The sequence below is a fragment of the Aquarana catesbeiana genome, linkage group LG02 (genome assembly GCF_042186555.1).
Source record: "Aquarana catesbeiana isolate 2022-GZ linkage group LG02, ASM4218655v1, whole genome shotgun sequence".
NCBI classification, from domain to species: domain Eukaryota; kingdom Metazoa; phylum Chordata; class Amphibia; order Anura; family Ranidae; genus Aquarana; species Aquarana catesbeiana.
In genome coordinates this window covers 5,777,405-5,802,500 of record NC_133325.1, presented here as the reverse complement: position 1 = coordinate 5,802,500, position 25,096 = coordinate 5,777,405, and the positions used below count along the sequence as shown (strand labels likewise).

Genomic DNA, 25,096 nt, shown 5'->3' with positions numbered 1-25,096 from the left:
CTGGTCTCCAACCACCACATAAAACCCTCATCCCTGCAGTTGTCAAAATCTTCGGAGTCTCTGGGAGTCCCACTGATATAGTAAGTTCTTCTGAAATGAGCAAAAGTGCAAATCGGCCCAGTTTACCATATTTATTATCAAAGTCATGGTTCCCAGCAGCTGCAGGCACCTTCTGGCTGGAATGTGATTGGCTAATTGTACTTCCTCTACATAAACCAGGATGGAGGGAATTTTTGTTGATGGCAGAGATATTGTGTTCTTCTGCATATCCAGCTTTGCATCCAGGTAGATTTAGTGCCTAGACCGGCTCCAATTGACTCTTCTCCTAGTTTATGAGTCCTCTAAACTTTGGCAGAGTCGCCACCACTAACTCCTGAGGATTCACAAGCCGAATTCTGTCCTGATGCAGCAACAGGATATTGTCCAAACTTTGTGTATATGAAGTCCATGTTTCCTTAACTCGGTGATTAGTGCCAACACTACCTGGAAAAGTCCCTGGGCAAAATTGTTAGTCTGAACGGCAGGCAGATGAATTAATAATGGAGTTGACCTACCGCAAACTCCAAAAACATTTGAAAGTGTTGGGCTATAGGTATGTGGAAGTACGTATCCATCAGATCTATGGAAAGGAGCCAGTCTCATCCAGTGATCTCAGCTATGTCAGTTATGTGTTATGTAGTCTCACTTCCCTAGTGGCAATGTACTGGTCGCATACAGTGCTTATCAATGCCAATTTTTGCCATTTCCACCGGCTGCCTCTGGTCACAGTCCAGGTATTTTTCTCATTTATTTTGTTATTAAATCATTTTATTATATTGTTTTTAGTTTTACTATTTTGTCACCATAATATTTCTGTTTTGGTTGTTCCCTCAACAGCTAAGCATGGACAGCATGGATTCCCAGCTGGGAATGTGCTTTGTACTTTTTCTGTGGACTTTTCACACTTCTTTTTTCTTATTTGCCTTTTTTGTTTTCCTGCTTTTTTTTTTTTTTGTTGATATGTTGTTTTTTTCAGATATGTAGAGCAGCACCACCTAGTGTCCACTCTCCATACTGCACCCTCTGTATTAATCAGTCCCGTTAGTTTAGTGATCCTCCTTCTGAGGCAAACACAGGAAATATCAGACTGAGTACGTAACAAATGGGCTACACCCTTATTTTTGTTTTTTCCTGTTTTCGGCCATTTTAGAGCTGGTTCCAGGAGGTTGAACAGCTTCTCAGTCTTCATCTTAAACACATCGGCCACCAGCATTGGATTTTCCCCACGTCAGACCACACAGGTAAGTCATGTGGATGTCCTATTCATAGTACAGGGCTCCTGTCCCTGCTATAGACATATCAATCATCTGTGATCGACTCTTCCCCCTTGTGATGAATCATCTGGGTATATATACTGTATATATGGATGTGGATTGTACTTTTACACTTTGGGGGTTATTTATAAAAGGCAAATCCACTTTGCACTACAAGTGCACTTGGAAGTGCAATCTCTGTAAATCCGAGGGGGACATGCAAGGAAAATAAAAAACAACATTTTAGCTTGCACATGATTGGATGATTAAATCAGCAGAGCTTCCCCTCATTTCAGATCTACCCCTTACATTTACAGTGACTGAACTTGTAGTGCAAAGTGGATTTGCCTTTCGTAAATAACCCCCTTTGTCTCTGTCTGTCACCCTAACAAGAAGGTCACCACGCTCTCCACATGTTGAGGGAACTTTTTTGCTGATCTGCGACTTCCATAAATTGGGCTTCAGAATCTACTTCTCAGTGTTGGTTTCCTCTTCATTGCCGGCCATTAAATGGGCCTCAGAATGGCTCCTGTAGTCCCTAATAGGAAGGACATTCAGGCTCATCTCCCACCATGTTCCTCTGATGTGTCCGAGACAGAATAAGTGGGAAACGCCAGAAGAACCCGCTGCGCCCTGACACCCCAAAAATATATTTTATTTGGGGGGATACACCTGGCAGTCTAATCAGAATTCTCGAACTTCTTCCTGGCTTCATTGTATTGGCTGCACTTCTACAGGTGGAGGGTGGAGGGTATGACAACCAACCCTCCACACTTCTCTCCTGTACATACCGCCCACTATCATACACTCCTCTCCTGTACATACTGCTCACTGTCATACCCTCCACACTCCTCTCCTGTACATACTGCTCACTGTCATACCCTCCACACTCCTCTCCTGTACATACTGCCCACTGTCATACCCTCCACACTCCTCTCCTGTACATACTGCCCACTGTCATACCCTCCACACTCCTCTCCTGTACATACTGCCCACTGTCATATCCTCCACACTCCTCTCCTGTACATACTGCCCACTGTCATATCCTCCACACTCCTCTCCTGTACATACCTCCCACTGTCATACACTCCACACTCCTCTCCTGTACATACCTCCCACTGTCATACACTCCACACTCCTCTCCTGTACATACCTCCCACTGTCATACACTCCACACTCCTCTCCTGTACATACCTCCCACTGTCATACACTCCACACTCCTCTCCTGTACATACCTCCCACTGTCATACACTCCACACTCCTCTCCTGTACATACTGCCCACTGTCATACCCTCCACACTCCTTTCCTGTACATACCGCCCACTGTCATACCCTCCACACTTCTCTCCTGTACATACCGCCCACTGTCATACCCTCCACACTCCTCTCCTGTACATACTGCCCACTGTCATACACTCCTCTCCTGTACATACTGCCCACTGTCATACCCTCCACACTCCTCTCCTGTACATACCTTCCACTGTCATACCATCCACACTCCTCTCCTGTACATACCGCCCACTGTCATACCCTCCACACTCCTCTCCTGTACATACTGCCCACTGCCATACCACCCACACTCCTCTCCTGTACATACCGCCCACTGTCATACCCTCCACACTCCTCTCCTGTACATACTGCTCACTGTCACACCCTCCACACTCCTCTCCTGTACATACTGCTCACTGTCATACCCTACACACTCCTCTCCTGTACATACTGCTCACTGTCATAGCCTACACACTCCTCTCCTGTACATACTGCCCATTGTCATAGCCTACACACTCCTCTCCTGTACATACTGCCCATTGTCATACCCTCCACACTCCTCTCCTGTACATACTGCCCACTGTCATACCCTACACACTCCTCTCCTGTACATACTGCCCATTGTCATACCCTACACAGTCCTCTCCTGAACATACTGCCCACTGTCATACCCTCCATACTCCTCTCCTATACATAATGCCCACTGTCATACCCTCCAGATTCCTCTCCTGTACATACCGTTCACTGTCTAACCCTTCACACTCCTCATCTGAACATACTGCCCACTGTCATACCCTCCACACTCCTCTCCTATACTTACTGCCCACTGTCATACCCTCCACACTCCTCTCCTGTACATACCGTCCACTGTTTAACCCTCCACACTCCTCTCCTGTACATACTGCCCATTCTCATACCCTCTACACTCCTCTCCTGTACATACTGCCCGCTGCCATACCCTCCACACTCCTCTCCTGTACATACCGCCCACTGTCATACCCTCCACACTCCTCTCCTGTACATACTGCCCACTGTCTAACCTTCCACACTCCTTTCCTTTACATCCCGTCCACTGTCGTACCCTCTACACTCCTCTCCTGTACATCCCGCCCACTGTCATACCCTCCACACTCCTCTCCTGTACATACTGCCCACTGTCTAACCTTCCACACTCCTTTCCTTTACATCCCGTCCACTGTCATACCCTCCACACTCCTCTCCTGTACATACCGCCCACTGTCATACCCTCCACACTCCTCTCCTGTACATACCGCCCACTGTCATACCCTCCACACTCTTCTCCTGTACATACTGCCCACTGTCATACCCTCCACACTCCTCTCCTCTATATACCACCCACTGTCATACCCTCCACACTCCTCTCATATACATACTGCCCACTGTCATACCCTCCACACTTCTCTCCTGTACAAACTGCCCACTGTCATACCCTCCACACTCCTCTCCTGTACATACTGCCCACTGTCATACCCTACACACTCCTCTCCTGTACATACTGCCCATTGTCATACCCTCCACACTCCTCTCCTGTACATACCGCTCACTGTCATACCCTCCACACTCCTCTCCTGTCCATACTGCCCACTGTCATTTCCTCCCCACCCCTCTCCTGTACATACTGCCCACTGTCATACCCTCCAAACTCCTCTCTTGTACATACCACTCACTGTCATACCCTCCACACTCCTTTCCTGTTGTTCATTCTGCCCACTGTCAAACCCTTCACACTCCTCTCTTGTACATACTGCCCACTGTCATACCCTCCACACTCCTCTCCTGTACATACTGCCCACTGTCATATCCTCCACACTCCTCTCCTGTACGTACTGCCCACTGTCATACCCTTCACACTCCTCTGCTGTACATACTGCCCACTGTCATACCCTCCACACTCCTCTCCTGTACATACTACCCACTCTCATCCCCTCTACACTCCTCTCCTGTACATATTGCTCACTGTCATATCCTCCACACTCCTCTCCTATACATACTGCCCACTGTCATACTCTCCACACTCCTCTCCTGTACATACCGCCCATTGTCATACCCTCCACACTTCTCTCCTGTACATACTGCCCACTGTCTAACGCTTCACACTCCTCTCCTGAACATACTGCACACTGTCATACCCTCCACACTCCTTTCCTGTACATACTGCCCACTGTCATACCCTCTACACTCCTCTCCTGTACATACTGCCCACTGTCTAACCCTCCACACTCCTTTCCTTTACATCCCGTCCACTGTCGTACCCTCTACACTCCTCTCCTGTACATCCCGCCAACTGTCATACCCTCCACACTCCGCTTCTGTACAAACTGCCCACTGTCATACCCTCCACACTCCTCTCCTGTACAAACTGCCCACTGTCATACCCTCCACACTCCTCTCCTGTATATACCACCCACTGTCATACCCTCCACACTCCTCTCATGTACATACCGCCCACTGTCATACCCTCCACACTCCTCTCCTGTACATACCGCCCACTGTCATACCCTCCACACTACTCTCCTGTACATACCGCCCACTGTCATACCCTCCACACTCCTCTCCTGTACAAACTGCCCATAGTCGTACCCTCCACACTTCTCTCCTCTACAAACTGCCCACTGTCATACCCTCCACACTCCTCTCCTGTACATACTGCCCACTGTCATACCCTCCACACTCCTCTCCTGTATATACCACCCACTGTCATACCCTCCACACTCCTCTCCTGTACATACTGCCCACTGTCATACCCTCCACACTCCTCTCCTGTATATACCACCCACTGTCATACCCTCCACACTCCTCTCATGTACATACTGCCCACTGTCATACCCTCCACACTCCCCTCCTGTACATACCGCCCACTGTCATACCCTCCACACTCCTCTCCTGTACATACTGCCCATTGTCATACCCCCCACACTCCTCTCCTGTACATACTGCCCACTGTCATACCCTCCACACTTCTCTCCTGTACAAACTGCCCACTGTCATATCCTCCACACTCCTCTCCTGTATATACTGCCCACTGTCATACCCTCCACACTCCTCTCCTGTACATACTGCTCACTGTCATACCCTCCACACTCCTCTCCTATACATAATGCCCACTGTCATACCCTCCACACTCCTCTCCTGTACATACCACCAACTTTCATACCCTCCACATTTCTCTCCTGTACATAATGCCCACTGTCATACCCTCCACACTCCTCTCCTGTACATACTGCCCACTGTGGAACCCTCAACACTCCTCTCCTATACATCCTGCCCACTGTCATACCCTCCTCTCCCTGTACATCACACCCACTGTCATACCCTCCACGCTCCTCTTCTGTATATACTGCCCACTGTCAATCCCTCTACACTCCTCTCCTATACAAACTGCCCACTGTCATATCCTCCACTTTCCTCTCCTGTACATACCGCCCCCTCTCATATGCCCACACTCATCTCCTTCAACATACTTCCCACTGTCATACCCTCCACACTCCTCTCCTGTACATACTGCCCCAAGTCATACCCTCCACACTCCTCTCCTGTACATACTGCCCTCTGTCATTCCCTCCACACTCCTCTCCTGTACATACTGCCAACTGTCATACCCTCCACACTCCTCTCCTATACATACTGCCCACTATCATACCCTCCACTTCCCTGTATTGTACATACCGCCCCCTCTCATACCCCCACACTCATCCCCTATACATACTTTCCACTGTCATACCCTCCACACTTCTCTCATTTACATGCCACCCACGGTCATATCCTCCACACTCCTCTCCTGCACATACTGCCCTCTGTCTTACCCTCCACACTCCTTTACATACTGCCCGCTGTCATAACCTCCACACCTCTCCCCTATACATACTGCCCACTGTCATACCCTACACACTCCTCTCCTGTTCATACTGCCCACTGTCATACCCTCCACACTCCTCTCCTGTACATACCACTCACTGTCATACCCTCCACACTCCTCTCCTGTACATACTGCCCACTGTCATACCCTCCACACTCCTCTCCTGTACGTACTGCCCACTGTCATACCCTTCACTTTCCTGTATTGTACATACCGCCCCCTCTCATACCCCCACACTCATCTTCTATACATACTTCCCACTGTCATACCCTCCACACTTCTCTCCTTTACATGTCACCCACTGTCATATCCTCCACACTCCTCTCCTGTACATACTGCCCTCTGTCATACCCTCCACACTCCTCTCCTGTACATACTGCCCACTGTCATACCCTCCACACTCCTCTCCTGTTCATACTGCCCACTGTCATACCCTTCACACTCCTCTCTTGTACATACTGCCCACTGTCATACCCTCCACACTCCTATCCTGTACATACAACTCACTGTCATACCCTCCACACTCCTCTCCTGTACATACTGCCCACTGTCATACCCTCCACACTCCTCTCCTGTACATACTGCCCACTGTCATACCCTTCACTTTCCTCTCCTATACATACTGCCCACTGTCATACCCTCCTCTCCTGTTCATACTGCCCACTGTCATACTTTCCACACTCCTCTCCTGTACATACTGCACACTGTCATGCCCTCCACACTCCTTTCCTGTACATCCCGCCCACTGTCATACCCTCCACACTCCTCTCCTGTACATACTGCCCACTGTCATATCCTCCACACTCCTCTCCTGTTCATACTGCCCACTGTCATACTTTCCACACTCCTCTCCTGTACATACTGCACACCGTCATGCCCTCCACACTCCTTTCCTGTACATCCCGCCCACTGTCATACCCTCCACACTCCTCTCCTGTACATCCCGCCCACTGTCATACCCTTCACACTCCTCTATTGTACATACTGCTCACTGTCATACCCTCCACACTCCTCTCCTGTTGTTCGCTCTGCCCACTGTCATATCCTCCACACTCCTCTCCTGTACATAATGCCCACTGTCATATCCTCTGTAACGCCACCCTGAGTATGAAAGGTGTTAAAGCCAGTTAAGACATTCCATTTCCGAACGCAAAGGCAGCTACCGAACACTCCGATCAGCCGAACAAGGAACCCATACCAATAATTCTCCCCCCAAATACGAGACAAGATGCTCTGTCTTGAGGGTCAAACAGGAATGCCTTTTTATTGAAACAAATACAGTCTTATATACAGTAAAAGGAGGAGGTGTATACCTCCTGCTCATATTACTCTGAAAATACACCCGTGACCAGACATAATTAACATAAGCTCATTAACTAATCACTTCAAGAAGCCGATGTGACTCCGTGCCCTCCTGGGCATTGTATTATTAATCAGGATTAGGGATGAGCCTAACACCCCCCTGTTCGGTTCGCATCAGAACAAGCGAACAGGAAAAAAGTTTGTTCGAATACGCGAACACCGTTAAAGTCCATGGGACACGAACATGAATAATCAAAAGTGCTAATTTTAAAGGCTAATAAGCAAGTTATTGTCATAAAAAGTGTTTGGGGACCCGGGTCCTGCCCCAGGGGACATGGATCAATGCAAAAAAAAGTTTTAAAAACGGCCGTTTTTTCAGGAGCAGTGATTTTAATAATGCTTAAAGTCAAACAATAAAAGTGTAATATCCCTTTAAATTTCGTACCTGGGGGGTGTCTATAGTATGCCTGTAAAGGGGCGCATGTTTCCCGTGTTTAGAACAGTCTGACAGCAAAATGACATTTTGAAGGAAAAAACTCATTTAAAACTACCCGCGGCTATTGCATTGCCGACAATACACATAGAAGTTCATTGATAAAAACAGCATGGGAATTCCCCAAAGGGGAACCCCTAACCAAAATTTAAAAAAAAAATGATGTGGGAGTCCCCCTAAATTCCATACAAGGCCCTTCAGGTCTGATATGGATATTAAGGGGAACCCCGGCCAAAATTTAAAAAAAAAATGACGTAGGGTTCCCTCGAAATTCCATACCAGACCCTTCAGATCTGGTATGGATTTTAAGGGGAACCCCGCGCCAAAAAAAAAAAATGGCGTGGGGTCCCCCCAAAGATCCATACCAGACCCTTATCCGAGCACGCAACCTGGCCACATGCCCTCAACATTGGGAGGGTGCTTTGGGGTAGCCCCCCAAAACACCTTGTCCCCATGTTGATGAGGACAAGGGCCTCATCCCCACAACCCTGGCCGGTGGTTGTGGGGGTCTGCGGGCGGGGGGCTTATCGGAATCTGGAAGCCCCCTTTTAACAAGGGGACCCCCAGATCCCGCCCCCCCTGTGTGAAATGGTAAGGGGGTACTTACCCCTGCCATTTCACAAAAAAAACTGTCAAAAATGTTAAAAATGACAAGACAGTTTTTGACAATTCCTTTATTTAAATGCTTCTTCTTTCTTCTATCTTCCTTCATCTTCTGGTTCTTCTGGCTCTTCTGATTCTTCCTCCGGCTTTCTCGTCCAGCATCTCCTCTGCGGCGTCTTCTATCTTCTTCTCCTCGGGCCGCTCCGCACCCATGGCATGGGGGGGGGGCTCCCGCTCTTCTCTTCTTCTTTTCTTCTCTTCTTCTCTTCTTCTCTTCTTCATTTTCTTCTCCGGGCCGCTCCGCAACCCATGCTGGCATGGAGGGAGGCTCCCGCTGTGTGACGGTGCTCCTCGTCTGACAGTTCTTAAATAACGGGGGACGGGGCCACCCGATGACCACGCCCCCCTCTGACGCATGGTGACTTGACGGGACTTCCCTGTGACGTCACGGGGAATGCCACAGGGAAGTCCCGTCATGTCCCGTGCATCAGAGGGGGGCGGGGTCACTGGGTGGCCCCGCCTCCCGTTATTTCAGAACTGTCAGACGAGGAGCGCTGTCACACAGCGGGAGCCTCCCTCCATGCCAGCATGAGTTGCGGAGCGGCCCGGAGAAGAAAATGAAGAAGAGAAGAAGAGAAGAAGAGAAGAAGAGAAGAAGAGAAGAAGAGAAGAGCGGGAGCCTCCCCCCCATGCCATGGGTGCGGAGCGGCCCGAGGAGAAGAAGATAGAAGACGCCGCGGAGGAGATGCTGGACAAGAACGCCGGAGGAAGAACCAGAAGAGCCAGAAGAACCAGAAGAACCAGAAGATGAAGGAAGATAGAAGAAAGAAGAAGCATTTAAATAAAGGAATTGTCAAAAACTGTCTCTTGTCATTTTTAACATATTTGACAGTTTTTTAGTGAAATGGTAGGGGTAAGTACCCACTTACCATTTTACACAGGGGGGGGCGGGATCTGGGGGTCCCCTTGTTAAAGGGGGCTTCCAGATTCCGATAAGCCCCCCGCCCGCAGACCCCCACAACCACCGGCCAGGGTTGTGGGGATGAGGCCCTTGTCCTCATCAACATGGGGACAAGGTGTTTTGGGGGGCTACCCCAAAGCACCCTCCCAATGTTGAGGGCATGTGGACTAGTATGGTTCAGGAGGGGGGGGCGCACTCTTGTCCCCCCCTCTTTTCCTGCGGCCTGCCAGGTTGCGTGCTCAGATAAGGGTCTGGTATGGGGACCCCACGCCTTTTTTTTTTTTTTGGCGCGGGGTTCCCCTTAAAATTCATGCCAGACCTGAAGGGTCTGGTATGGAATTTAGGGGGAACCCCACGTCATTTTTTTTTTTTTTTTGGCCGGGGTTCCCCTTAATATCCATACCAGACCTGAAGGGCCTGGTATGGAATTTAGGAGGACTCCCACGTCATTTTTTTTTTAAAATTTTGGTTCGGGGTTCCCCTTTGGGGAATTCCCATGCCGTTTTTATCAATGAACTTCTATGTGTATTGTCGGCAATGCAATAGCCGCGGGTAGTTTTAAATGAGTTTTTTCCTTCAAAATGTAATTTTGCTGTCAGACTGTTCTAAACACAGGAAACATGCGCCCCTTTACAGGCATACTATAGACACCCCCCAGGTACGAAATTTAAAGGGATATTACACTTTTATTGTTTGACTTTAAGCATTATTAAAATCACTGCTCCTGAAAAAACGGCCATTTTTAAAACTTTTTTTTGCATTGATCCATGTCCCCTGGGGCAGGACCCAGGTCCTCAAACACTTTTTATGACAATAACTTGCATATTAGCCTTTAAAATTAGCACTTTTGATTTCTCCCATAGACTTTTAAAGGGTGTTCCGCGGCATTCGAATTTGCCGCGAACACCCCAAATTGTTCGCTGTTCGGCGAACTTGCGAACAGCCAATGTTCGAGTCGAACATGAGTTCGACTCGAACTTGAAGCTCATCCCTAATCAGGATTTCCTACAGGTCAGACTTGTTGTCGCCGAGCTTCACACATTTGTATAAATACAGGGCACCTTCATACAATTGCAGGGTTAATTAGCCCAGACAACAATGGCTGAAAGAGAAGCCACACTATTATTATTATTATTATTATTATTATTATTCAGGATTTATATAGTGCCGACAGTTTACGCAGCACTTTACAACATTAGGGCAGACAGTACAAGTACAATACAATTCAATACAGGAGGAATCAGAGGGCCCTGCTCGTTAGAGCTTACAATCTAGGAGGGGGGGTCAAGTTATACAAAAGGGTAATAGCTGTGGGGAATGAGCTAATGGAGAAAATAGTGCAGTTGTTAGATGGAGGCAGGATAGGCTTCTCTGAAGAGGAAAGTTTTCAGGGATCGCCTAAAAGTGGATAAATTTGGAGACAGTCTGACAGATTGGGGTAGGGAGTTCCAGAGGATAGGCGAGGCTCGGGAGAAGTCCTGGAGGCGGATGTGGGAGGAGGTGATGAGGGAGCTAGAGAGAAGGAGGTCTTGGGAGGAACGGAGATGGCGTTTAGGTTGGTATTTTGAGACTAGGTTAGTGATGTAGCTGGGGGCAGAGTTATGGATGGCTTTGTAACTTGTTAGTATTTTCAATTTAATTTGTTGGGCGAGTGGTAGCCAATGGAGGGATTGGCAGAGAGGGGTAGCTGACACTGAGCGGTTTGTAAGGTGGATGAGTCTGGCAGCAGTAGTCAAGGCGAGAGATAACCAGGGAGTGAATCAGGAACTTTGTGGTTTCATTGGTTAGAAAGGGACGTAGTTTAGAGATGTTGCGGAGGTTGAGGCAGCAAGCTTTGGAAAGTGATTGGATGTGGGGCCGAAAGGAGAGTTCAGAATCCAGGATAACACCTAGCACCCTGACATGTGGGGATGGGTGGATGGTTTTGCCATTGCTCTTGACAGAGAAGTCCGGGGAAGAGGCACGTGAGGGAGGAAATATTATAAGCTCGATTTTGGACAAGTTGAGTTTGAGGAAGTGGTGTGACATCCATACAGATATGTCGGTTAGTAAGTTAGTGATGCATGAGGAGACTGATGGTGTGAGTTGAGGGGTGGAGAGATAGATTTGTGTGTCATCAGCGTAGAAATTATATTGAAAGCCGTGAGAGGCTATCAGCTGACCCAGGGAAGAGGTGTAGATTGAAAATAAAAGAGGTCCAAGAACAGAACCTTGGGGGACCCCAACAGAGAAGGGAAGAGGAGTGGAGGAAGTAGAATTGTAAGTGACACTGAAGGTGCGTTGGGATAGGTAGGATGAGAGCCACTGAAGAGCGCAGTCACGGAGACTGTGGGAGTAAAGTTTTTTGAGGAGGAGGGGGTGGTCAACTGTGTCAAAGCAGCTGAAAGATCCAGAAGTAGGAGTACAGAATAGTGTTCGTTGGTTTTTGCAGTTAGTAGGTCATTTGTGAGTTTTAAAAGAACAGTTTCTGTGGAGTGGTGAGGGCGAAATCCAGATTGAAGGGGATCAAGAAGGTTGTTTTTAATGAGGTGGTCACTCAGTTGGTTGTAAACCAGGCATTCAAGGAGTTTAGAGGAAAAGGGGAGCAAGGAGATAGGGCGTAGGTTGTTAGGATTGGTGGGGTCCAAGGACGGCTTTTTAAGTATGGGGGTGACCAGTGCATGTTTTAGAGCATTGGGGAAGATGCCAGAGGTGAGGGAGAGGTTGAAGATGTATGTTAGAGAGTGTAGGATGGGGTCAGAGGGTGACCGTAGCATTTGAGAGGGAATCGGGTCCAGGGGACAGGTGGTTAGGTGGGCGATAGAAAGGAGTTTAGCAACTTCATCTGTAGTAGCAGACTTGAATAGGGGGAGTGTCAGTTGTACCTGTTGACAGGGGGTCTTAGCTGAAGGATATACCTGTAGAGCGAAGATTTCATCACGGATTGTATCAATCTTGTTTTTGAAGTGATTAGCGATTTCCTGGGCAGTGAGTAAGTCAGTGGGTGGAGGTGGTGGAGGACAAAGTAGAGAGTTGAAGGTAGAGAAGAGTTTACGGGGACTGGATGAAAAGGTGTTAATAAGAGTTGTAAAATCGGTTTGCTTGGCAGTGTGGAGGAAAGAATGGTATTTTTGGAGGGCAGATTTGTATTGGTTGAAGTCTTTGAGAGACTTAGTCTTGTGCCACAGACGCTCAAGAGCACGACTACGTTTTTTGAGAATTTTAGTGTCATCTGTTTGCCAGGGTTGTAGGGGTCGAGGCCTGATTCTGCGTGTAATGAGGGGAGCAAGCTTGTCCAGGGTGGAGGACAGAGATTTATTGTAGATTGACGTGGCTTGGTTGGGGCAGGACAGGGGAGAGATTTTGTCATAGAGGTGGTCAGTAGCAGAATAGAGGAGAGAGGAGTTAAAGTTGCGAAAGTTTCTACGGGTGATGGTTAGGCGATTGGAGGCAAAGGTGGTGGAAGACAGGGAGAGAGAGAAACTAATAAGGTGATGGTCGGAGAGAGGAAAAGGATTGTTTGAGAAGTTGCATGGAGTGCATAGGTGGGAGAATATAAGGTCAAGCGTGTTGCCATCAGAGTGAGTAGAAGCCTGTACCCATTGCTTCAGGTCAAATGAAGAGGTTAGACTAAGAAGTTTAGAAGTAGCAGGAGTGTTTGTATTAGCAGGGATATTGAAATCCCCAAGAAGGATTGTGGGAATATCCGAAGAGAGAAAGTAGGGTAGCCAGGCAGAAAACTCATCAAGGAAAGTTGATAATGGTCCAGGGGGCCGGTAGATCACAGCAATTCTTAGGGAAGTAGGAGAGAATAGACGTATACAGTGGGCTTCGAATGATGAGAGGGAGAATGATGGAGGAGGGTGAATAACCTGGAAGGTGCTCTGGGGGGATAGGAGGAATCCCACTCCACCTCCCTTGCGTCCATTAGGCCTAGGGGAGTGAGTCCAGTGAAGGCCACCCTGGGAGAGGAAAGCAGGAGAAGGCACTAGACTCATTTACATTATAGAAGACAACAGAGACAGGTGACTGGAATTTACATCAGCATCTCCTCACAGTATGTGTCCCAACAATATGAATCAGTCACTAGTTCTAATATGGCATATACAGGGTACATTATTTTATTGGTCACCCTGCATCCAAAAGTGACCCCTGTCACATGGCTCCCTCCTTGTGGGACACTCCGGGAGACCCAGCTTGATCCTTCTTTGGTCAACTTGGGGATGTTCGGAACTAGGAGGCCAGAGTGATGTCTGTTTGCCGGGACAACCCATCAGCATTGCCATTTTGCTTACCAGGTCGGTAGCTGATGGTGAAGTTGTATGGTTGCAGGGCTAAGCTCCACCGCAGCAACCTGCCATTGTCTCCTGAGACCCAGTTGAGCCAGACCAATTGGTTGTGGTTGGTGACTAATGAAAATTCCTGTCCGTACAAATAAGGGTTCAACTTTTTAAGGGCCCAGACCAGGGCCAAGCACTCCTTCTCCACTGCCGCATAGCTCACTTCCTGGGGTAATAGCTTTCTGCTCAGGTATGCGACAGGGTGTTCCCTTCCATCCTCCCCAATTAGGCTCAGCACAGCCCCCAGTCCAAACATGGAAGCGTCTGTGTGGACAAGGAAACGTTTGTTGGGTACTGGGGCAGCTAAGACAGGGGCGTTTACAAGTGCTTACTTGAGGGCTAGAAATGCGGCTTCACAACCTGGAGACCACAGGACTTGCCTAGGTAAGTTCTTTTTCGTCAGGTCAGTCAGGGGCTTGGTCGATAGCACTATAATTAGGGACAAAACGTCGGTAGTACCCTGCAGTCCTCAAGAAGGCTAATACCTAGGTCTTAGTATGGGATGTGGTCCAGTTAGCTACTACCTCTACCTCGGCTAGCTCTGGTCTCTGGCTCCCACACCCTACTCGGTGTCCCAGGTATTGCACCTCCGCCATACCTAGATGGCACTTTCAAGGTCAGGCCTGTGGCCCAAATCTTGTCCAGAACCACCCCTACATGAACCAGGTGCTCCTCCCAAGACCCACTGTAGATCGCAATGTCATCCAGGTATGCACATGCAAAATCCTGAAAGCCATCGAGGAGCCTATCCACCATACGTTGGAAAGTAGCCGGGCATTTTTCATCCCGAATGGCATGGCCTTAGACTGGTACAGGCCAAACAGGGTAACAAATGCCGACTTGGGGATAGCATCCTTGGCCAGGGGAATCTGCCAATAGCCCTTTCACAGGTCTATTGTAGTTAAATAACGTCCCCTGGCTATACGATCTAGCAGTTCGTCTACCCTGGGCATCGGGTGGGTGTCAGTGGTGGTCTTCTCATTGAGTCACCTGTAGTCCACGCAGAACCGGGTAGTTCCGTCTTTCTTAGGCACCAGGACTACAGGCAAGGCCCAAGGGCTGTCAGAGGGCTCAATGACTCCTAACTGAATCATCTCTTGTATCTCCTTCCGCATTCCTTCTTGGACTGCTTCAGGGATACGGTAGGGGAGCTGTCAAAGGGGTGCTTGTCCAGGGGTCTCTACCTTATGCACAGCCAGGGTCGTGTAGCCCGTTTTTTTAGGAGTTAGTCGTCTGTTTCTCCCACAGAAGCCGCTTAGCCTGTTCCTTCTTTGTGGGGCTTAACCGGTCCCCTAGCTGTACGAGGCTAATGAGGTAAGTCTGGGGGTCTCTCTCTAGTAAGTCAGGGAGGGGTAACATTCGGAGTCATCCGCAGCAGGGGCACATACTGCAGCAACATCCCCCTGCCATTCCTGATACTCCTTCAGCATGTTCACATGAAAGGTTCGCTGGATTCTTTCATCTACACAGCTGGCAATAACATAGGTAGTATCACATACCTGGGCTACTACTTTATACGGGCCCTGCCAAGATGCCTGCATCTTGTCGGTCTTCACAGGCTTGAGCACTAAGACTTTCTGCCCAACCTGGAAGATACGCTGTCGGGACCCTCGATCGTATCATCTCTTCTGTCTCCTCTGGGCCGCCTGGAGATTATCCCTTACCATCAGATACAGTTGCTCCATGCGGTCCCTGAGTTCCAGAACATAGGGCACTATGGGGGTCCCCTCCCACTCTGTATCTCCCTCAGTGTCCTCTAATGAGATGGAGGGGTCCATGGACCCTTCTCCCATAGAGTAACTCCAAGGGAGAGAACCCAGTAGATTCCTGGGGTACCTTTCTGTACGCAAATAACAGGTGAGGCAAGAATTTCTCCCAGTCTTTGCAAGCGTTCAAAAAGGTCCTCAACATTTGCTTGAGGGTCCTGTTAAAGCGCTTGCAGAGGCCATTAGTCTGGGGGTGGTAAGGTGAGCTCAGCAAGGGCCTAATATTGTACACCTTCCACAACTGCTGAGTGAGCACAGCGGTAAACTGGGTTCCCTGGTCAGAGAGAATCCTCCTTAGGGAACCCCACTCTAGTAAAAATCTTAACCAGGGCATCAGCTACTGTCTCTGCTTCAATGTTGGACATAGCTACTGCCTCTGGGTAAGGGGTGGCATAGTCCACCACGGTGAGAATATACTTCTTCCTGGATGGACTAGGCCTGGCCAAGGGACCCACAATGTCAACGGCTATGTGGTAAAAGGGCTTCACAATAATAGGCATGGACATAAGTCTGGCCTTAGGGTGGTTGCCCCGCTTACCTACCCGTTGGCATGTGTCACACGTTTTGCAGTACTGTCGCACATCCTGGTTAAAATTGGGCCAGAAGAAATTCTGTGGAATTCTATGGGCTGTGCGACGGGATCTTAGATGTCCTGCTAGTGGTACATCATGCCCGATTCGCAGAATCTCCAGCTGGTATTTCTTAGGTACCACCAGCTGTCGTTTCTGCAAAAGGGCTTTATTTCCCAGGGATAGCTTAGGGATCCTATACAGTCTATGCCCCACCCATTCATAAATCTCCCCATCTATTCCCCTTTCCTGAGTATTTGCCTTAGCCCTATACTTGTGTAAGGTCGGGTCCCCCTGGGTTTCCCTCCTGAATGCCTCTGGGGTATCCCAGCCTAGGGGAGCCTGATCTAAGGTACATGTCGGAGAAGATAGTCTTACCTGGGTCTCAGCAGCAAGCGGGCTGGTTCCAACAGCATGGGTCTGGGTGCGGTAGTCACTGGGTTGGCTTCAGCGGGGCCCATCAGGGCGTAAGCAGAAACAAAAAGGGCCAATTCATTCCCCAGTAATACATCCGCTGGCAAATCCTTCTTCACCCCCACATTCACGTGCCCCGAACCAACCTCCCAATCTAGGTGAACACGGGCAACGGGTAGCCGGAAAATGGTGCCTCCTGCTACCCGTAAGGCTACAGTGTCTCTGGTGTGTTGGCTCTCTGGGATGAGGTTCTTCTGTAGTAGGGTCATGGTGGAGCCAGTATCACGTAGGCCATTGGCTACCTTTCCATTAACCCAGACAGTCTGACTGTGTTGCTGCCTGTTGTCCTGGTTAGCTGCTTGTACTGGATCATCCTCGTGCAGGACACCCCAATGTTCTTCCTCCTCAATGCAGTGAGCCACAGGCATGGATTTCCCCCCTGCTGGCTTTCTCCACAACTGGGACTGCCTGGCTGGATTCAACGGACAGTCTGGCGTTTTGTGCCCTAGCTGTTTACACCCGAAACACCTGATGGGTTGTGAGCAGGGATGAGCTTCGAGTTCGAGTCGAACTCATGTTCGACTCGAACATCGGCTGTTCGCCAGTTCGCCGAACAGCGAACAATTTGGGGTGTTTGCGGCAAATTCGAAAAACGCAGAACACCCTTTAAAAGTCTATGGGAGAAATCAAAAGTGCTAATTTTAAAGGCTTATATGCATGGTATTGTCATAAAAAGTGTTTGGGGACCTGGGTCCTGCCCCAGGGGACATGGATCAATGCAAAAAAAAGTTTTAAAAACGGCCGTTTTTTCGGGAGCAGTGATTTTAATAATGCTTAAAGTGAAACAAGAAAAGTGTAATATCCCTTTAAATTTCATACCTGGGGGGTGTCTATAGTATGCCTGTAAAGGGGCGCATGTTTCCCATGTTTAGAACAGTCTGACAGCATAATGACATTTCAAAGGAAAAAAGTCATTTAAAACTACTCGCGGCTATTAATGAATTGCCGGTCCGACAATACACATAAAAGTTCATTGATAAAAACGGCATGGGAATTCCCCCCAGGGAAACCCTGAACCAAAATTTAGGAAAAAAAATGACGTGGGGCGTCCCCCTAAATTCCATACCAGGCCCTTCAGGTCTGGTATGGATATTAAGGGGAACCCTGCGCCAATTTTTTTTTTTAAAAATGGCGTGGGGTCCCCCCAAAAATCCATACCAGACCCTTATCCGAGCACACAACCTGGCAGGCCGCAGGAAAAGAGGGGGGACAAGAGAGCGCCCCCCCTCCTGAACCATACCGGGCCACATGCCCTCAACATTGGGAGGGTGCTGTGGGGTAGCCCCCCAAAACACCTTGTCCCCATGTTGATGGGGACAAGGGCCTCATCCCCACAACCCTTGCCCGGCGGTTGTGGGGGTCTGCGGGCGGGGGGGCTTATCGGAATCTGGAAGCCCCCTTTAACAAGGGGACCCCCAGATCCCAGCCCTCCCCCCTGTGTGAAATGGTAAGGGGGTACTAAAGTACCCCTATCCATTTCACAAAAAACTGTCAAAAATGTTAAAAATGACAAGAGACAGTTTTTGACAACTCCTTTATTTAAATGCTTCTTCTTTCTTCTATCTTCCTTCGGTTTCTTCCTCCATCTTCTTCTGGTTCTTCTGGGTCTTCTGGTTCTTCATCCGGTGTTCTCGCCCGGCATCTTCCTCCATGGTGTCGGCGTTTTCTTTCCTTCTTCTCCTCGGGCCGCTCTGCATCCATGATGGCATGGAGGGAGGCTTCCGCTGTGTGACGCTTCTCCTCTTCTGACGGTTCTTAAATAACGGGGGGCAGGGCCACCCGGTGACCCCACCCCCCTCTGACGCACGGGGACTTCCCTGTGGCTTTCCCCGTGACGTCAGAAGGGGGCGGGGTTACGTTCCCCGTTATTTAAGATCCGTCAGAAGAGGAGAAGCGTAACACAGCTGGGAGCCTCCCTCCATGCCATCATGGATGCGGAGCGGCCCGAGGAGAAGAAGGAAAAAAGACGCTGACGCCGTGGAGGAAGATGCCGGACGAGAACACCGGATGAAGAACCGGAAGACCCAGAAGAACCAGAAGAAGATGGAGGAAGAAACCGAAGGAAGATAGAAGATAGAAAAAAGAAGAAGCACTTAAATAAAGGAATTGTCAAAAACTGTCTCTTGTCATTTTTGACAGTTTTTTTGTGAAATGGTAGGGTAAGTACCCCCTTACCATTTCACACAGGAGGGAGGGCCGGGATCTGGGGGTCCCTTTGTTAAAGGGGGCTTCCAGATTCCGATAAGCCCCCTGCCCGCAGACCCCCACAACCACCGGGCAAGGGTTGTGGAGATGAGGCCCTTGTCCCCATCAACATGGGGACAAGGTGTTTTGGGGGGCTACCCCAAAGCACCCTCCCAATGCGGGGTTCCTCTGTGGGGAATTCCCATGCCATTTTTATCAATGAACTTTTATGTGTATTGTCGGACCGGCAATTCATTAATAGCCGCGTGTAGTTTTAAATGACTTTTTTTTTTCTAAACACGCGAAACATGCGCCCATTTACAGGCAGACTATATACACCCCCCAGCTACGAAATTTAAAGGAATATTACACTTTTATTGTTTGACTTTAAGCATTATTAAAATCACTGCTCCCGAAAAAACTGAAGTTTTTAAAACTTTTTTTTTGCATTGATCCATGTCCCCTGGGGCAGGACCCAGGTCCCCAAACACTTTTTATGACAATAACTTGCATATAGGCCTTTAAAATTAGCACTTTTGATTATTCATGTTCGTGTCCCATAGACTTTAACGGTGTTCCCGTGTTCGAACAAATTTTTTGCCTGTTCGCAAGTTCTGGTGCGAACCGAACAGGGGGGTGTTCGGCTCATCCCTACTGCTTGGCATCCAGCGACCCAGTGGGAAGCCGTGTGGTGTAGGCGGCATGCCCACTCGGTATATGAGTCTCCAGTCTGCTTGCTCGTCTCTCGGAACTGCCTCCAGTGTGACGGCATACTTGGCCAAAAGTGCTTCTTTTACCAGCCCATAGTTCATAATCTCCTCATCTGAGATGGCCCTGAATGCTTCACTGGCCCGACCGGACAATTTCCCAGACAAAATGGTAACCCATTCCTCTGTGGGCACCTGGTGTAGGGCACATTGCCGTTCAAAAGCGGCAAGGTACCCATCAATCTCTCCTTCTGCTTCGATGAAATTTTTAAAAGCAGCAAAATATACCTTTCTCCTTTCAGTTGATGCTGCTGTGACACCTCTTTGCTGTAGCCTATTTGCCTCCACAGCCGCTATAACTCGATCTATGATCTCCACTGTAGGGTTAGGGCCATAATGTGCCAGTCTTACGTTAACAGCCCAATCAAAACTTGCCTCTTCAGGTGTCCTGTCTGTTACGCTGGGCCTTTCGGTTATGTTGGGTCTTTAGGCTCTATCCATTTCGACTAGTTCTGCGATCATGTCCCTCTTCTTACGGTTGTTGGCCGGTCAGCCCCGGTTCTCCAGTAAGTCCTTGAGTGTAGAGCGCTTTAGCCATTCATACTCTGCTTCCACTGGCCTGTGTCCTCTTGTAGCTGTCCTTCTGGGCTGTGGGAACCATGCAGCTGCTTGCCACCAGTTGTCCTATCTCTCCTCAGTTTCTCAGCTATTGATGATCCTGCCTACTTAAGCCGTTCAGCCCCGTGGATCTCTGCTTCCCCTTGGTCAACATCACAGAGACATTCTCCTGCATTCCTGTTCAAAGACTTGCTTTGCTGACATGCCTTCTGGCTCCAGATCCTGCTTGCTGTTCCACTATTTTGATCCCTGACTTCTGGCTTGGCTGACTATCCATTCCGGTTACTGAACTTTGGCTATGTTTTGACACGTTTGTTCTTTTTACTTTTATTATTAAACAAGTGTGATTTAACTGTACTTCTGTCTCAGTCTGATTCATGGTTTCTGACAATAGGCGAAGGCCATGAATTCAGAAGATGCAGTCAATCTACTTGCTGGTAATTTTTTCCAGATTGGATGAACTGGATCACTGCATCGTTCAGTTTGTTATGGCATTACAAATGCTCCTGAGTCACATGGCTCACCTGGAGACTCCCACTGTGGCTGCTCCGGTACAACCTGTGTTGCAGGCCATCCCTGCTGATGCTCCAGACTCTGTGAAGGCACCCGTCTCGAGTATTACCGCTATAAGAGGTATGTCTGGTTCCTCTGCGCTTCCCCAGTGAATTGGGGGTGATCCAGTCCAATGCAGAGGGTTTCTCAACCAGGTAGAGATATACTTTGAGATACTGCCCCAGGCATTTCCCTCAGACAGAAGCAAAGTACGTTTCATCACTGATATCTTTTGCTTTCTGAGAGAGTCTTGGCAAACCCTCTATGGGAGACTCAAACACTTGTTGTCTTGAGCTTCCCTGAGTTTGTGGCTTCGTTTAAAAAGTCATTTGATGTTCCCGCATGCTCCGCTTCTGCTGCCAAGTGCCTCATGTCCATCGAGGCAACAATAAGGCCCTCGTGGCTGGTTTTTCTCATGGTCTCTCGGATTCCTTTAAGGATGAGATAGCAGCCCAAGATATACCCACTGAGCTGGAGAGGTTGATCACATTTGCCATCCTCATTGACTCCAGACTAAGAGAGACTCTCTTTTAAGGTGTGCTTGTGGAAGCCTCCTGTACGTTTGTCTCCGAGCTTTGCAGTCCCACCGTTGCCTCCCTCACCTCCTATGCCTCCTGGTACCGAGTTGGTCAGTGAAGATGAACCCATGCACTTGGGTTTCACGCGTCTCTCTGCGGATGAGAGGACCTTTAGGAGGAGGGAGAGATTGAGCCTTTATTGTGGCCAGGCAGGTCACTTTTTTGAAGTCTTGTCCTACCCATCCAGAGAACGCCCGAACCTTGAGGTCCTGTCACGGACAGACCTTAGGTGGCATTGTTTCATCCCCAGTTATCCAGAAGCATAAGCCCCTGGTTTTGGTCACCCTTTCTTTGGCTGAGTCATCCATAGGGATACAAGCTCTTATCGACTCTGGGGCTGCAGGCCTGTTCATTGATGCTGCCTTTGTATCGCAGCACTTGATTCCGCTGCAGCTGCGTGACACTCCACTTGCCATTGAGGCTCTTGACAGGAGACCTCTACACCCTGCCCATGTGACTCATGAGACGGTTCCATTGTCTATGGCTGTAGGGGCTCTTCACCATGAGATAATCCAATTCCAAGTTATTTCCTCACCTAAGTTTCCGCTGGTCATTGATTATCCTTGGTTACAGAGGCACAACCCCTCTTTTGATTGGCTCCATGCTGAGGTTCTCTCCTGGTCACCACAATGCAGTGAGACATGCTTCCAGAAGGTAGCCAAGGTCCTATGCACCTCTTCACTCTCCTCCTTGCCGAAGGAGTACTGTGATTTTAGCGATGTCTTTGACAAAGGTCAAGCCAGTAGTTTGCTTACACACTGGCCATATGATTGCACTATTGACCTTTAACCTGGTGCCATACCCCCTTGTGGCCGGGTTTACCCTTTGTCGGTCTTGGAGGATAAGTCTATGGAGGAGTATGTTGAAGACGCACTTTATCATATATGTCTATAGGTGTATTTGGGCAAATCCGTGTAATAAAGTGTATATGTGCCCGATGGGATAGATATCCCATACCAAAAAGTGCATCCAAATTGAACTGGTTTAGCAGCAAGGTGTATATATATATATATATATATATATATATATATATATATACAAGTATAACAAAAAGTATCATCAGTGGTATTATCAATAATTATAAATAAGGTGTAACTGCACACAGCTTTCTACTATTGTATAAGGGGTTAACCTTATTTTACAATTCGTTCTTTCAACTCCTGCAGTGGCTAATAGAAAGTCTCTTATCCGTCCACATGCAGTGCCATCCACTGATTACATATTACCACTAAATCTCCACTGTACACAATTAGCGTGACAAAAAAATGAACATATAAGTATATAGCCCAAAAAAATATATATATATGTAAAATGTGTATATAAAGTGACCAATTGTTTCAGAAATATACCGATTGTGACACAGATATAATATATCAAGAAAATTGTAGATAAAAATCAATATTGTGAAAGTCCTATCTTGAAGATATTTCATTCAAAAATTCCTGCGTGAGGTGACTGTAGTGATGACAGTTGAAATCCAGTGACTTAGGTGCTCCCCCTCAAGGGTCCCCACTCACCCGCTCCCTGCACCCCTGCAGGGGTAAAAGGCATCTAGTATCCTCGATACTTTCTTGGAATCCGATGCAGTTAACCAATGGGGTTATCCATAGGGGGCTTCCGATCCAGGTGTAACTATCCTTCAGGTTTAGGCTGCTATCTTTTTGCTCACCATCGATCTGACCTCTGTCTGCCACAACCAACAGGGAATGATTCAAGTCCCAGATGCTGTGGTCTCAAATGTATTTAATATCTATTAAAACCTTTGGTCTGCAACCACTTTACCACCTCGGTGCCACGTCCTCACCCTGTACAGGTTGAGAACCATGAGGAGTATGAAGTACAGTCCATTGTTGACTCCCGTAGGTTCAGTGGGCGCATAAAGTACCTGGTGCATTGGAAGGGGTACGGTCCAGAGGAATGCTCTTGGGTCTCATCCTCAGGCGTACATGCCCCTGTCCACCTCCGTGCTTTCCATAGACGTTTTCCCCTCAAGCCTGGTGGTCCTCTGAGGGGGAGGGGTCATTGAGGAGGGGGTACTGTCAGGGCTGGGCTCAGCCCTTCCTTCTCAGAGCTGGCCGCTCAGTTGTCGGCTAATTGCCAGCTCCTATCTCTCCACAGTTACTCAGCTGTTGATGATATCCTGCTCGTCAGTCCTGCCTACTTAAGACGTTCAGCCCAGTGGATTTCTGCCTTCGCTTTGGTCAACATCACAGAGACTATCTCCTGCATTCCTTTTCAAAGACTTGCTTTGCTGACATCACTTCTGGCTCAAGATCATGCTTTCTGTTCCACTACATTGATCCCTAACTTTTGGCTTGGCTGACTATCCATTCCGTTTACTGAACTTTGGCTATAAAAGAGGAAATGGGAGCTGGTGGGACTTTAGAGACACCAGGAAAGACAAACGGATTGAAAAAATAAGAATAAAGAAGAAAGGAGAAAATAAAGAATTGTGGCGCTTACTCAGAGCTAAGCAAATCCTAAATAAATAATCAATGAAATATAGAAATATATATATATATATATATATATATATATATATATATATATATATATATATATATATATATATATATATATATATAATCTGTACAAACAGTGCAACAATAGCAGCTATATAATAAAGTGCAAAAAATTAACCAGTTGGTATAAAAACCAATAATGGAGTAAATGTGTAATAATATCCAAAAATAAAGTGCAAAGTGACAGCAAAAAACTTCCAAAAAGTGCAAATGCAATCAATTTGTGACAACACGGTCTTGTGACAACATAGTCTTTATAAGTGTGAAAAAGTCCGAAAAAGCAGTGCTGGATCCCAAAAACCAGGACAGTTCATCCAATATACAGTGCTTACAGATATAAAGTGCATGTGCCATAATAAGGGTACTCCATCCGATTTGAGTGATACCATTTCCCCCAGCCTCTCACCTCATACAGAAATGAATAAACCTTGAGTATTCCACACCAGCCGATCGATATCTGGTAGATCGATTCCTCAGTAGGTCATGAACAACCAGGCTCTCAGATTGGCAGCACTCAATGGTAAGGCATGGAAAGGCAAGAGGAAGACTCCATAGTGTAGTATTTATCAAATAATTTTAATAATAATGTAACAACTTACAATTAACCACTTCAGCCCCGGAAGGTTTTACCCCCTTCCTGACCAGAGCACTTTTTACAATTCGGCACTGCATCGCTTTAACTGCTAATTGCGCGGTCATGCAATGCTGTACCCAAACGAAATTTGCGTCCTTTTCTTCCCACAAATAGAGCTTTCTTTTGATGGTATTTGATCACCTCTGCCGTTTTTATTTTTTGCGCTATACACGGAAAAAGACCGAAAATTTTGAAAAAAAATGATATTTTCTACTTTTTGTTCTAAAAAAAATCCAATAAACTCAATTTTAGTCATACATTTAGGCCAAAATGTATTCGGCCACATGTCTTTGGTAAAAAAAATGTCAATAAGTGTATATTTATTGGTTTGCGCAAAAGTTATAGCGTCTACAAACTAGGGTACATTTTCTGGAAT

General features: G+C 47.9%; 2 protein-coding genes across 3 annotated transcripts in view; one reads left to right on the top strand and one right to left on the bottom strand.

The window, feature by feature from the left end:
• Positions 1-25,096, bottom strand: part of LOC141126606 (uncharacterized) — a 757,790-nt gene that overhangs the window by 431,301 nt on the left and 301,393 nt on the right.
• LOC141126583 (uncharacterized) overlaps positions 1-25,096 on the top strand; it is a 137,556-nt gene that overhangs the window by 69,432 nt on the left and 43,028 nt on the right. Inside the window, exon 1 of one of the 2 annotated variants that reach the window (XM_073612502.1) lies at positions 1,145-1,280. The exons of the other annotated variant lie outside the window; for it this stretch is intronic. The gene's annotated coding sequence lies outside the window, so the exon portion shown is untranslated. Of the gene's footprint in view, positions 1-1,144; positions 1,281-25,096 lie in introns of those variants that run through there. 2 annotated transcript variants of the gene reach the window in all.